The following is a 13,463-nucleotide window of genomic DNA, read 5'->3' on the forward strand; positions in this document are numbered from 1 at the left end:
CGTAGTGGGAAGAAATGATTTGTTTTAGAATAATGGTATGCAGAGGCAGATCCAAGGGGGTACCCTGGTGTACTTACACTCCCTTTTGATTCCTGCTCCACCAAAAGTTTAAAACCAACTGTCTGGCAGTGACAGCAGCATTTCTAGTCAGGCAGTGCTGAGGCAGTCAACTGACTTCATGGATCATTCTAATCTTCCTGATCCCTTCTAAAATCTTAATTTCACAGGTGTTAACAACCCTTTCTTCTTTTTAATGGTCTTGATGTTTCACCAATCAAGTTATCCTTTTTTCTGCAATTATTCTTTTTCTGTTAGCTGCTACTGGTAATGAAGCTCCTATTTCGTAGCCCTGTAGATTGTTTTTAACAATCCAATGGAGTTGCATTTGTTTTTGCTTCAATCTTAAACTGAATAATACAGCCTTTGGCCCCTAGTAAAGTTTCTAGTTTAATTTTAAATGAGAAAATATGTGATGTTTCATGTGTGATGATGCACCTTACCAGCTGCACGCTCCTCTTCAAAATTCTGCCCATGCTGGTATGTTTTGTTCTTTGAAAGAAGCATGTGAAAGACAAGGCAAAAAGTGCATGTCGCAATGCCACCCTTACCATCCTTGGCATTTCTCACTCTGCTCGTCTGGAAGGACAACTTCCTAAACCCTGAAGCAGTGCAGCTGCATCCACATGGTCCTGCAATTGGACTGACTACCCAGGGTGCAGAGTGATTGGCTTTGTCACTCAGTATAGCTAATTAGCTCATCCAAAATCCCGCACAGAAGTAGCTGCCCTGGTTCTGCTTCAGGAGACAGCTCATCTGAAGTAGTACATTGCATCTAGGGTAGGGGTGGGCAAAATGCGGCCCACAGGCCATGTGCAGCCCGCCAGGCCATTCTGTCTGGCCTGCGGAGCCCCTAAAAAATTTAGAAAATTAATATTTATTTGCCTGTCATGCAGATAGAAAAAGCTGTGGAGAATATTCACATAAAATCAGAAAGGAAGATAAGCGCTGCATTATAACATTGTAATATTTAGGCCTGTCTAGTATCCAAGAGTCAGAAGTGACCTGCTTGCACAAACTATTTTGCATTATTTAGATATATTCTAAAGGATATGTGTTTCTGAACATAATTCAAAAGGCAAAGTAAAGGTCACTGGAAGAAAACCAGGAAACCCTGCTTCTTCTACCAACAGGGAAAGTCCAAATACAGAAAGCATGTCAAAGGAGACACAGCAAAACAGTCTTTTCTAAAGTATGTTTCAAAGGCCTTCTTACCTATAAAGCAAATTTGTGGCTAACTGTGGTAGGCTATGGAGGGCTTGGAGTATGTTGGCTTGTGCTCATTTTCAAACAGTGTCTAGCCCTTATGGAATTGCAGTGTGCCTCCACTCATTGACTGCACACTTTTTATGTGCTTTTCACTCACTCCACCATGCACTTCAGTGAGCCCCCAAAGAGGCTTGCTTCTCAGTATCCCAGATGCGTAGAGTCCTCCCTACATGGGATTTTGATTGCCAGGATTTTGATTAACATTTCTGCTTCATTTGGGCCTTAAACAGCTGTACAGAACTCTTATGATCTAAAGATCAGTTAATGAAATACTGTATTTTCCCTGTATACATCAAGCCTACAAGTAAGACTTGCACCTTGTTTTTAGAAGACAGAATGTAGAAAACAAGATTTTTCCAGTCCTGATCAACTGTGTGACATAAAGTCCTCCTGAGAACGTGGGAGTGTCCAGGAAGTGTGACATCAGAAACTTCTTGGTATGGCAGATTGCTTCCTGGACTCACTGGGCATTGATACATGTACCTTTTAGTTCTCAGATGCATTGGAGATCCACCGCTTCAGAGCAGACTCGATTAATCAAGTCTGCTCTACACAGGAGCTGATGCAGACTGCTGCTCCACTTCCAGTTGTATAAGAAGCAAAATGTGCATCAGTGTGCGGAAAATGGCGGCAACACACTTTTGAACTAAAGCACATCCGAGGTCTTTTAGTTCAAAAGCATACTGCCACTTACAAATGTGCCACCATTGCAGTGCTTTTCAAAGTGCCTGGCACTACGGCACTTCCACATGTAAAAATGCCCATTGTGTTCCCAGGAGGACTTACTCTGTGTCACACAAGGTTAGGGCTGAGACCCTTCCAAAAGGTAATAGCAAGACGGTCAGTTTATTGGAAGTAGTTCTTTATACAAGTTCCTGTAAATAAAATGTTGTTTCCACACCACAGTCCTCCTCAAGCATCTCGTTTGCAGCTTTGGGCACAAGCTACAGTGCTCAGGCAATAGGTAAATCTATGAAAAGGTTAACACAAGATTCCTCCCCCTACATTTACTGAGCAGAGACAAGCAGCAGCCATCTTTGCAGCTGTGTGGCATGCACATCTCCAAAAATGCTTCTTTCCAGCAAAGAAAGCAGATTCCCCACTTAAAATGTGTACCCCAATTTTGGGGGGCTGATTTTGGGGGGAAAGATGCATCTTGTATGCAAAAAATGCAGTATAAAATGATCAACAACAAATTTGCTCTTGTCTTTTTGTTGAGGTGGTGCTCCAGATAGCCTTATAGAATCCTAATACTGGAGACCTTTGACCAAATGTACATAAAATCAACCAAAAGAAGAAGAAAACCTGATTCTGACAGGAAAAAGAAATGTATATGTTTAAAAAGAATTTTACCTAGAAAAATCTGCTTCTGTCAACACTAGAGATGATGAAAGCCTTCAAAACACTGAGCAATGAATATTCATTCACATCTTCTGCTTCTTCCATGCCCCATCTGTGTTAGTTTTCTGCAAACATTTTTATGATCAGGTTTTTCCAACACAAATGGTCATGGAAAGTGAATTGCATATTTCTTTCTCCAAGAATTCGTACCAAATACCTGAACATATAAAGTTGTCTGTCCAGTCATAATTACTAATCATTTGATAATTTCCCCAATGTTTTCTGTTCTGTAATTATCTCTAAACATACAGTGATTCTTAGATGTTTCAGTTATTCTTCCTTGTTCACAAACAGCCCATAGTGAGTATTCAGTATTTGGAAATATTGCCTTTTGATTGGATATAGGAGCCATATGATGTTTTCTATGATAGAGGACTGTAACTCTTGGAATGAGGTCTTTAGTACGGATTTGCATAATTATGGGCCAAATCCTCAGCTAATTTAACTCGACATAGACCCATTGATTTAAATTACCATTGCATATCAAGTCCACATCTGCCACTATGAAACCAAAATTATCATTTTGAAAAAATCTGCAATATTCACGTAAAATGTGTTGCTTCAGCAATCATTCCTACCTCTAGAGCCTTTTGCTAGAGTATTCATAAAGGGTGTTCACAAGAGAAGTGGAGACTAGGAAGGATAAAATCCAAAACTTTATTTATGGGAAATATTTTCAAGCATCTAATCCAAACAAATACTCGAGACTGTGAATTGATTGCACAAAATGTGAGAATGGGAGGTAGCATATTCTGGCATGTCACAAATGTCAAAGAGATAAGAACAAATCATAAGTAGAGCATTTAAACTTTTTGACAGATTTAACAGCAATGTTCATTATTTTCTTTGGTGTAGTTCATGTTCCTCCTGTTTTGCTTTTGCCTAAAACATTCCATGTTGAGCCCAATTGGTTGTATATTAATAAAGCATAAATTCCAGAAAACAGTTGGACTTTCTTGAAGATATCAAAAGAGAAGGAAGCTACCACTTCCTCCACTAATTAATCAGCCCCGTTACTAATTATACAATAAATTATTGTGCCAGATTTTAAGAATCATAGCCTAATGCAACTTTTCTACCAAAAGTTTCAAGAATGTGGGAAATTTCTCAGTGAAATTGGACTGATTCAGATAAAAAGAATGTTAAAAAACCTGAATTGCTGAGCTGTTTAATTTTTTATTGTGAATATTTTCTACACTTCTAATAACAGAGTTTGTTTCCCCACAACATTTTATGTCTTTGAATAATGAACACAGCTCCCTTTGCCTATTGTTAGCCCTTATTTGTGGCAAAAGTTATATGTAGTGCTACCTGAAAAAATCCTTCAGATTATCTGTTGGCAATTTAGTGTGGCAGCACAAGTGTACACGTGCTTCTGATAATACTAATCCCATTACAAAGGCAATACTTTTACATCCTCTGGGATAAGAAAAATACTAGGGAACCATCACATGTTTTGATTATGTGCTTTTAGAATGGAGTTTTGTAAACTATCCCCAGAGCTGCAGACCGAAAGATAAGAATTTGTAAAGAAGCATAATCTGATAGATGTTTTGCTGGACTGCCTCTCTCATGCTTGACAGATAGGCCAAAAATGTTCATCTTATATATTTTTTCTTCTAAAGAACAGCATCTGGCCTCATAAATATGGCTAGCATTCAAGGCTGTATATTTTTCCAGTACAATTTATCATTTTGTTTCATCGCCATTTCACAGCAGATTTCCACTGTGGTATTCTCATGACATGCTCTACATTTTATTTTTCCAGTGCATTTTTACAAGTTCCTAGCAGTTTTCTTTGCTTCTGTCATTTAAGTTAAGTATTAATTTTCTGAAAAACTGTCTACAGTTATTTCTGATTCTAAGTATTATGGACCTCACATTGCACCACAAAACTGTTAGCTAGTGGTGTTCAAAAGAATCCTCTTTCTTTCATGATAAAAGTAAGGTATCTTTAGTTAACTATTGCAGAAATTCTTTTGCCCATTCTGATCAGGGTGAAATCCTTACCCTATTGAAGTCAGTGAGACTTTGGTGCAGCCAGGATTTTGCTGCAAATCATAGAAAATTAGGGTTGGAGAGCCTTAGAAGGTCATCTAGTCCAACCCTCTGCTCAAAGCAGGACCATCCCCAACTAGATCATCCCAGCCAGGGCTTTGTCAAGCCTTAAAAACCTCCAGAGAAGTAGATTCCACCCCCTCTCTAAGTTACCTATTCCAGTGCTTCACTACCCTCCTAGTGAGAGAGTTTTTCCTAAAGTCCAACTTCACCCTCCCTTGCTGCAACTTGAGCCCATTGTCACCTGTTGCCACAGAGAACAGTCTTGCTCCATTCTCTTTGGAACCCACCTTCAGGTAGTTGAAGGCTGCTATCAAATCTCCTTCCTTTTTTCTGCAAACTAAATAAACCTAGTTCCCTCAGCCTCTCCTTGTAAGTCATGTGCCCCAGCCCTCAAACAATTTTCATTGCCCTCCGCTGGACTCTCTCCAAGTTGTCCACATCCTTTCTGTAACTGGGGGCCCCAAACTGGACACAGTACTCTAAATATGGCCTCATCAATGCTGACTAGAGGGGAATAATCACTTCCCTCCATCTGCTGGCGATGCTCCTACTAATGAAGGACAGTTAGCCTTTTTAGCAACAAAGGCACACTATTGGCTCATATTCCATTTACTGTCCACTGTAACCCCCAAGTCCTTTTCTGCAGAGCTACTGCTTAGACAGTCAGTCCCCAGCCTGTACCAGTGCATGGGATTGTTCTGTCCTAAGTGCAGGACTTCGCACTTGTCCTTATTGAACTTCATGAGATTTCTTTTGGTCTAATCCTCTAATTTGTCTAGGTCTCCCTGAATCCTAGCCCTACCCTCCAGGATATTGACTACTCCCCCCAGCTCTGCAAACTTGCTGAGGGTGCACTTTATCCCATCTTCCAGGTCATTGATGAAACTGTTAAATAACACTGGATCAGCCCCTGAGGCACTCCCCTTGATAATGGCTCCCAAGTAGACATCAAGCCATTGGCTACTGTTTACAGTGCATTCATCCAACCCATACTTCCTTAGCTTTTTTCTAAGAATGTTGTGAGAGACTATATCAAATGTCTCGCTAAAGTCAAGGTATATCACATACACTGGTCTCTCTGCATCTACAGAGACAGTCATCTCATCTTAGAAGGCAATCAGGTTGGCCAGGAATGATTTGCCTTTGCTGACTGTTCCTAATCATCTTCTCCTCTAAGTGCTTAGAAATTAATTCCTTGAGGACCTGCTCCATGATTTTTCCATGAACTGAGATGAGGCTTACCAGCCTGTAGTTCCATGGATCTTCCTTCTTCTCTTTCTTAAAGATGGGTACTATATTTGCCCTTTTCCAGTCATCCAGGACCTCTCCTGATTGCCATGTGTTTTCAAAAATGATGGCCAGTGACTCTCCAATCACATTGGCCAACTCCCTCAGCACCCCCATGTGCATCCCATCTGGCCCTATAGACTTGTACATATCCAACTTTTCTAAATAGTCCCTAACCTGTTCTTTTGCCACTGTTGGCAGCTTACTTCCTCCCCAAACTCTGCTGCCAGGTGCAATAGCCTGGGAGCTGATCTTGCCTGCAAAGACTGAGGTGAAAAAAGTATTGAGCAGTTCAGCCTTTTCTGCATCCTCTGTCACTTGGCTGCTCCCCTACTAGTAAAGGACCCATGCTTCCCCTGATCCTTCTCTTGTTGATGACATATAGAAACCCTTCACATCCCTTGCTAGCTGCAATTTCAATTGTTCTTTGGCCTTCCTGATTTCATCCCTGCATGCCCATGCAATACTGTCATACTCCTCCCTAGTTGTTTGTCCAAGTTTCCACTTCTTATAAACTTTCTTTTTTGTGTTTTAGCTCCTGGAAGAGTTCCCTGCTAAGCCAAGATGGCCTTCTGTCATACTTGCTAGTCTGCCTGCACATCAGGATGGTTTGTTTCTGCTTCCTCATTAAGGTTTCTTTAAAGTACAGCCAATTCTCCTGGACTCCTCTTCCCCTCAGACTGGCCTCTGAGGGGATCCCACCCATGAGTTGCCTGAGTGAATTAAAATCTGCTTTTCTCGAGTCCAGAGTTGTACTCTGCTGCTGTCCTTCCTTCCTTTCTTTCCTCAGGATCCTGAACTGAAATCATATTGTTGTCACTGCTGCCCAAGTTGCCATCTACTCCTACATTTCCCATCAATTCTTTCCTGTTTGTGAGCAGCAGGTCAAGAAGAGCATGGCCCCTAGTTGGCCTCTCCAATACTTGCACCAAGAAGTTGTCCCCAGCACCCTCCAGAAACTTCCTGGATTGCCTGCGCACTGCTGTATTGCCGTCCCAGCAGATGTCAGATGATTGAAGTCCCCCATGAGAACCACGCCCTGGGACTGGGAAATTTTCACTAGCTGTTTGAAGAAAGCCTTATCTACTACGTCCTCCTGAGCTGGTGGTCTATAGCAGGTTGAAACTAACTTTCTAGCTGGTTAAAACATTTTATTTGTAAACCACTCTTCACCAGAACCAGGAACAAGATAACAGAGACTGGATAAATGTTTTAGCTGTGTGAATGTATAAGGAAAGCCTTATAGGGATATCAGGCAGAAAGAATCTGCAAGACTTTGAGATAGCTTGGATGTGACAATAGAGAGAGGTCTGTGTGCTGGGTGCTCTTTTTCCAAAGCATCAGCCATACAATGTTTCCTTGTAAACCTTTAGTATTCTGTCCAATTTTCCAATTCTATAGAAAAACCTTCTGCAGCTCAGAGAATCTAAAGCTGAAAAGCTGTTTATTAACTTTTATCCCTTTAATTCTTTTATGCATAAACTGTCAGTGTGGAATTTTCAAAAGCAGCCTCAGTGAAACCAGCAGAGCTAAGCCAGTGCTCACTACTTTGAAAATCCCAACTAAAATGATATGGAATGCAGCTGAAACCAATATTTTTACATCAAAATCAATACAAATGTTGTCACGGACATGAAGGAGAAAGATTTGACACCAATACAGTAGTGGTCCAATATGAAATTGCACTTGTGGAGCACACAATTGAGAGATGGATGACCTATGAAAGGACACTATCTAACTCCTATCACCAGTTGTGTACTGGTTCCCACACTTCTGGTTTCAAACTAAAATATTCTACTATTTCTAGTGTCAGTTGAACTTCCAGGATCCAGAGATCCAATACTTAAGTACACAGACACTTCTCATAATTTATCAGCAAGTATTTCTTGAATTGAAATGAATCCAGCTAGAAATAAGGTGAGAGCAGATTTTTTTTTCTTGCAAGATTTCTAGTACATCCAGCTTCTGGCTGAATTGGAAGCGCCTAGAAAAGGAGTGCTTTTTCATGCTATTTCAGCACTTTTGCTTCCAGTCAAAGCTAGGAAGTGCATGGATAACAATTTAAAAAGAAAGAGAAACCTAATTCCTATAATTTGGTAGCTGGCATGATGGAAATGCCATTAACATACAGATTTTTTCAAAAACCCCCAAATGTGGGTTTTATTCAGACTTAGATTTGGATGAAGATGCAGGCTAACTTATTCTGCTGGCGCCCATTACTCGTGTGTGGTTATTTTGTGAGAATAGTAGCCATGAGCCCAAAACAAAATCCTTGACCTGAAAATTTCTGAAACTAAAGTATGATTGGAATCTCAATCTGTATTATATTCTCCATATCAAACAGCAAACAGGTACTGTACTTAGAAGTATCTTTATTTTAGTTTGCGGGTATAGCAAAACGCAAAAGCAGCTAAACATAAAATCTACAGAGCACCTGGGTTTACTATAAGCTAAATCAGACTCAGTATGTCCTTGAATTTATAGATGTTTCAAATATGGAGTCAGAATATGGTGCTTGACCTTCTTTCTGCTGAACAAATTAAATTGAATAGGTCTTTTTTTTTAATCTAGGCTATGCTTTATTCTTTTCTTGACTTCTGATCCTGCATTCCTTTGCTTCCACTCCTACAGAATTTTATTTCCTGTCTGACTTTTTTAATCCCTTCCTATTTGAGTTCTGTGGTTATGTGGAGTCTTTTTACTAGACTCTATATTTTTGCAGTAGTGGTGGGAAAATAAGATATATATTGTTCTTGTGTGTGAACTTGGTTAAGCTTTATCATGTGTGTTCCTTTGACAGTTAAATCTGTATTTCCTGCTTTCTTTGTTACCCACAGCAGTAGGTAACTTTCCTTCCTTTGCCCTTATTCAAACATTAAAAAAAGAAAATAGCATATCAGGACATGATTTCTGATTTTTCCATTTTCTTCCTCCTTCTTAGCCTTGTGCTGTACAGCCAAATATTTTACTTTATGAGAGAATAAACACCTATTGCTGGCTTATTTGTGCCTCATCATACATGATCAATGTCCAGTGTCAGTTTCCAAACTTCAGTTAATATTTTTGCCTTTTCAGATCACTGTAGGTCTGTGGTCACCAACTAGTGGATCTCAATCCATTGGTAGATCTCAAAGCCTCTTGCAGTAGATCTCGGAGCCTCTTGGAGTCAATCCAAGGCTGGGGTGGGGAGCTGAGTGCCCACATGGATGCATGCGCATGCCCCAGCCCAGTCGGTCAGTCCATGGGGGAGGAAGGGGGCAGGGTCTAGATTGAGGCCCCTGTGGTGAGGGACAATGCTGCAGAGCCAAGAGCAGGGGTAAGTTGAATGGGACCCTGGCCAGGTGAGACTTACCTGCTGGGAAGGCGCACCCCCAAATATTTTTTTTTCCCCTCTGCTTCCATCTTCCCCCCACCTTCCCTCTCTGCAGGTTTACCTGCAGGGCAGGGGGTGGGGAATGGCACACAATAGATCTTGGGTTGCTTTAAAATGTGTAAGGTGATCTCCTACTTAAAAAGTTGGGAGACCATTGCTGTAGGTTAGTGATGGTTATCTAACATTTATGATGGCTAGACCTGAAAAGAGTTTTCCCATCTTCCATCTGTATTTTGCTTGATATGCAGAATTTTTTTTGTGCAATTTCTCAGTTGGTCTAATAAAAATTATAATCTCTGAACCAAGAGTTCTATATTTTTACATTTCTTCCCAGCTTCCAAACTTTTTTGAGATTTTGACTTTTTGAAATAGAAAAAAATCTAGAAATGTGGTGAACCAAAATCCTTAAAAAAAAAAGGAAAAAAGAAAAAAGTTTCATATGGGTAAAACAAAAATTGAATTTTGATCATTTTGACACATTTCATTTGGATATTGACTATTTTTATTTTTTACTGTAACTCCTAAATAACTTTTATATTTCACTTTTTATTTAGAAATTTAATTTTGAATTAGAAAGCAAGCATTCATTTTAAGAGAACATTTTATCATTCTTGATGCTTCTTTTTCCAAGTTTTTTCAAATTGAGAAATTCAGCAACACTGACTCCTTTCCCACAAGGAAACAATTTTCATATCTCTTATTCAACCAAGTTTATAGTTGGGACTGATGTTAGGCACAGAAAGATTTGGTTTTGCAAGTGGCCATTTTATAATGAAGAAAGCTACACTAAAAAAACCTCCAATCAGCTCCACTGCTGACTATTAAGTTAAAATAAGTAACAGGTTAAAGCAGCGACTCTGAACCAGGTTTCCAGGGCACCTAGGGGTTCAGTGAGATCCTTTGAAGGATGCAATGAGGTGTGAGAAGATAATCCAGGCATAAAACAAGCAGATAAGCACAGGCTCAGGTTCTGCCTGGCTGTTCCCTGACCCGCATTGTTGGCCCTTGATGTAAGGAGGCAAGCATAAGTTGTTCTTTTGAATGGGGTACTGCTCAAGTCACAAAAGTTATGGAGGGGCCTGGGACTAAAAGGGTTTAGAACCATTGGGTTAGAAGTACATAAACTTCAACTGACTACCGTATGGTAAGAGTGATTATATAAAGCTTGATCCAAAACTGACTGAGGTCAGTAAGACTTTGGATAAAATAAATAGCTACTTTCATCTGAGGACTACAAAGTGTTGCACAGGTATTAATAACCCAACCCATAAGGTTACAGGTGTAGCAGGCTCACCTTTTGGAGCTTGGGTTGAGTCCCAGGCTTGAGATCCTGCTGTTTTGATTGGTGGAGCCCATCCACCAATCAGGAGGCAGCAAGAGAAATAAAGTCATGCCCCTTTCCTGAAGGGAGGGGGAGAAGAGCTCCCCCGGACCTGATTGAAGACTGTAAATTGTCAAGTCTGGAAGACTTCAGGGGCAGAACCCTGGAGCATATAAAAGGAGCTGTGTGCCCAGCCAAGCTCAGCTAGGAACAACAGCGGTGGTGGTGGTGGTGGGCAGGTTCCCCCTCCATGAGTGTGTTTCCAGACTGGTGGGGAATGGCTGGGAGGATAAGACAGAGAGGAGGAACCCACCTGTGCTGCCGCCGTTGTCAGCTGAGTCTGTCTCCCCATGCAGCCTGTTTGGAGTAAGGTACGAGTAGCTCTAGAGCTACACTTGCCCCCAGGGCAGCCAGAGACAGTGGCAGTAGAAAACAGGGAAAAACAGGAGTGGGAGGGAAGGGAAAGGGCTGCTGTGCATAGAGGGAAGGTGGGGGGAGATTCTTATCTGAGTTGGGGACTTTAAACAGTTTCCAGCTGCTGTTCCCATGATGTTGTCTGACAAGGGGGTGTGACCACACCACTGCACCCATTCTGGATCTACTCCTGTATATATTTCCCTGCTTGTGAGATTTCAACCTATCTGAATTCATAGGCAAAATAGCCAGATCAAGGTCTCTTACTCATTTTCTCCTTAGATGTGGAGACATGGCCCATATGTTTGTCATATGCATCTGCAGGGGGTGGCAACCCACAAGGCTACTTCTTGTAATACCATTGTTGTTTTGTGATGATCGTTTCCCAATGTAGAAGCATTTGGTATTATTTTTCATGAAGTGGTAGCAGGTATTAGAACTCCAAATAATACTCCAGTTTTGACATCCCTTTATACCTTTGTAAGTTTACAGTACCTCTAGGGCTTTGGGGGTCTGCTTGGATATGTGGGGAGAGGCATGACCCATGAGGGGTGGAGGGTAGGGGGAGCTAGGCATGACCCATGGGTGGGATGGGCAGGCATGACCAATGGGCTAGGTTTATATCAGGTGGGCATTTTGAGCCCAGTTTAACCCCCACAAATGTCTTAGCCCTGAGATCAGTGTCCAGCATTCCAGGTATTCTCGTTTTTGATGATCTGAACAGAATTTACTGTTTTATCAGAATTTCCCGTTAGATTTGGGAAAAATGGAGAATATTGATTTAATGTCTAGAACTTTTCTTCACTACAAAATGATTAAACTTGGGTCCATGAAACTGTGTGCCACTAACAGACATTACTATACAGTCCCCAGCAAAAATAGAATTCATATACATAACCACTAGGGGTGACAAAATGGGGTGTATTTGATTCAGATTCAGATTTGGCCCGAATTGGAACAGTGATTCAGTTTGTTGATTTGTATCATTGTCCCTGATTCAATTCAGCGATTCACCCATAGACATAGCTTCAAATGTTTTTTCTACATATCTCAAGGTACCAGGTGCTCGGGTGGATGGAGCATCCCACAGGAGCACAGGGGAGCCACGGGGGAACCCTGTCCCCTCAGACCCAGGAGATGTCAGTCCCCAAACTGGGGGCGGGGCCTGCGTGCTCCCTTGCAAACGCGGAAGTGGACCAGAAGTGCTTCTGGTCCACTTCTGGATCTGCTGCTGAGTGCTCTGGGGAGCCCCACATGCTCCTGTGGGACATTCCACGCACCCCAGCATCTCAACATTCATGAGCCACCTGCTACCTTGAGGTATGTAGAAAAAACTTTTAAAGCTGTGCCTATATCCAAATTGTTGAATCTTTCCAAATCTCTCTGAATCCCCTGGGTGCACATCTGGGAGGAGATGGGCAGGGTAATTTTGCCCCAAGTGGCACAACTTGTGGCACAACTTGTCCCACACCAAAGTGCACGTTCAGGTACATGTGCTGAGGCAAAAATCCCCAGCACAAATTTGTGCCGCTCTTATTTGAGCTGCTGCAAGCGCACGTGTCTGCATGTGTGGAGACACCCAATATGGGTATCCTAAGGCAGGGATTTTTCTGGGAAATCTCTTTTATGGGGCCAACTGCATAGTTGGAAGGGATATGGACAAGGTTTCAGGTACCTTCCTCAGGTCTCTGCCACATGACTTAATTAAAGCTATTGGTACCGGGTATCTAGCAATGCCTCTGAGGAAGGGTACTGATGTTCACATTCATAGACTTAGACCAAAGCTTCCTTATCTACTTAAGAATCTTGACACACAATTTTTATGGTGCTTGTGATGAATATGGCACTAGTCCCCACTTTTTGAATACAATATAGGAAGAGGACTATGCCCATCTCCTCCTTGGATAATTTAGTTTTGTGCTTCTTGTCATATAGAAAGGACTGGGGCCTCTCTAACCCATAGAGTTTTGTATATTCATTACTAGTATTTGAATCCCATATTCATCAGATATCTTTGTATAATAGTGCTGTCATGTTTCTGGTTTGGACAAATAGAATTAGCAGAATTTTCCCTACATAGAGATCATTATTCCAAGGAATTTTTGTACCTCTTCCTGAATTTTAGAATGTCTACCCTCAAGCTACCCTAGGGACTTAGGGCCAGATATACCACCTGCTGCCCCTCCAAGTTAACTTAGGCACCTAAGTGAAATTCTATTCCACCCTGTTCAAGTTGAGATGTAGTATACAAAGCCAAAACTATAATTCAATTGTTGTATC

This window comes from Crocodylus porosus, unplaced genomic scaffold, assembly GCF_001723895.1.
Source record: "Crocodylus porosus isolate Cpor-Errol unplaced genomic scaffold, CroPor_comp1, whole genome shotgun sequence".
NCBI classification, from domain to species: Eukaryota; Metazoa; Chordata; order Crocodylia; family Crocodylidae; genus Crocodylus; species Crocodylus porosus.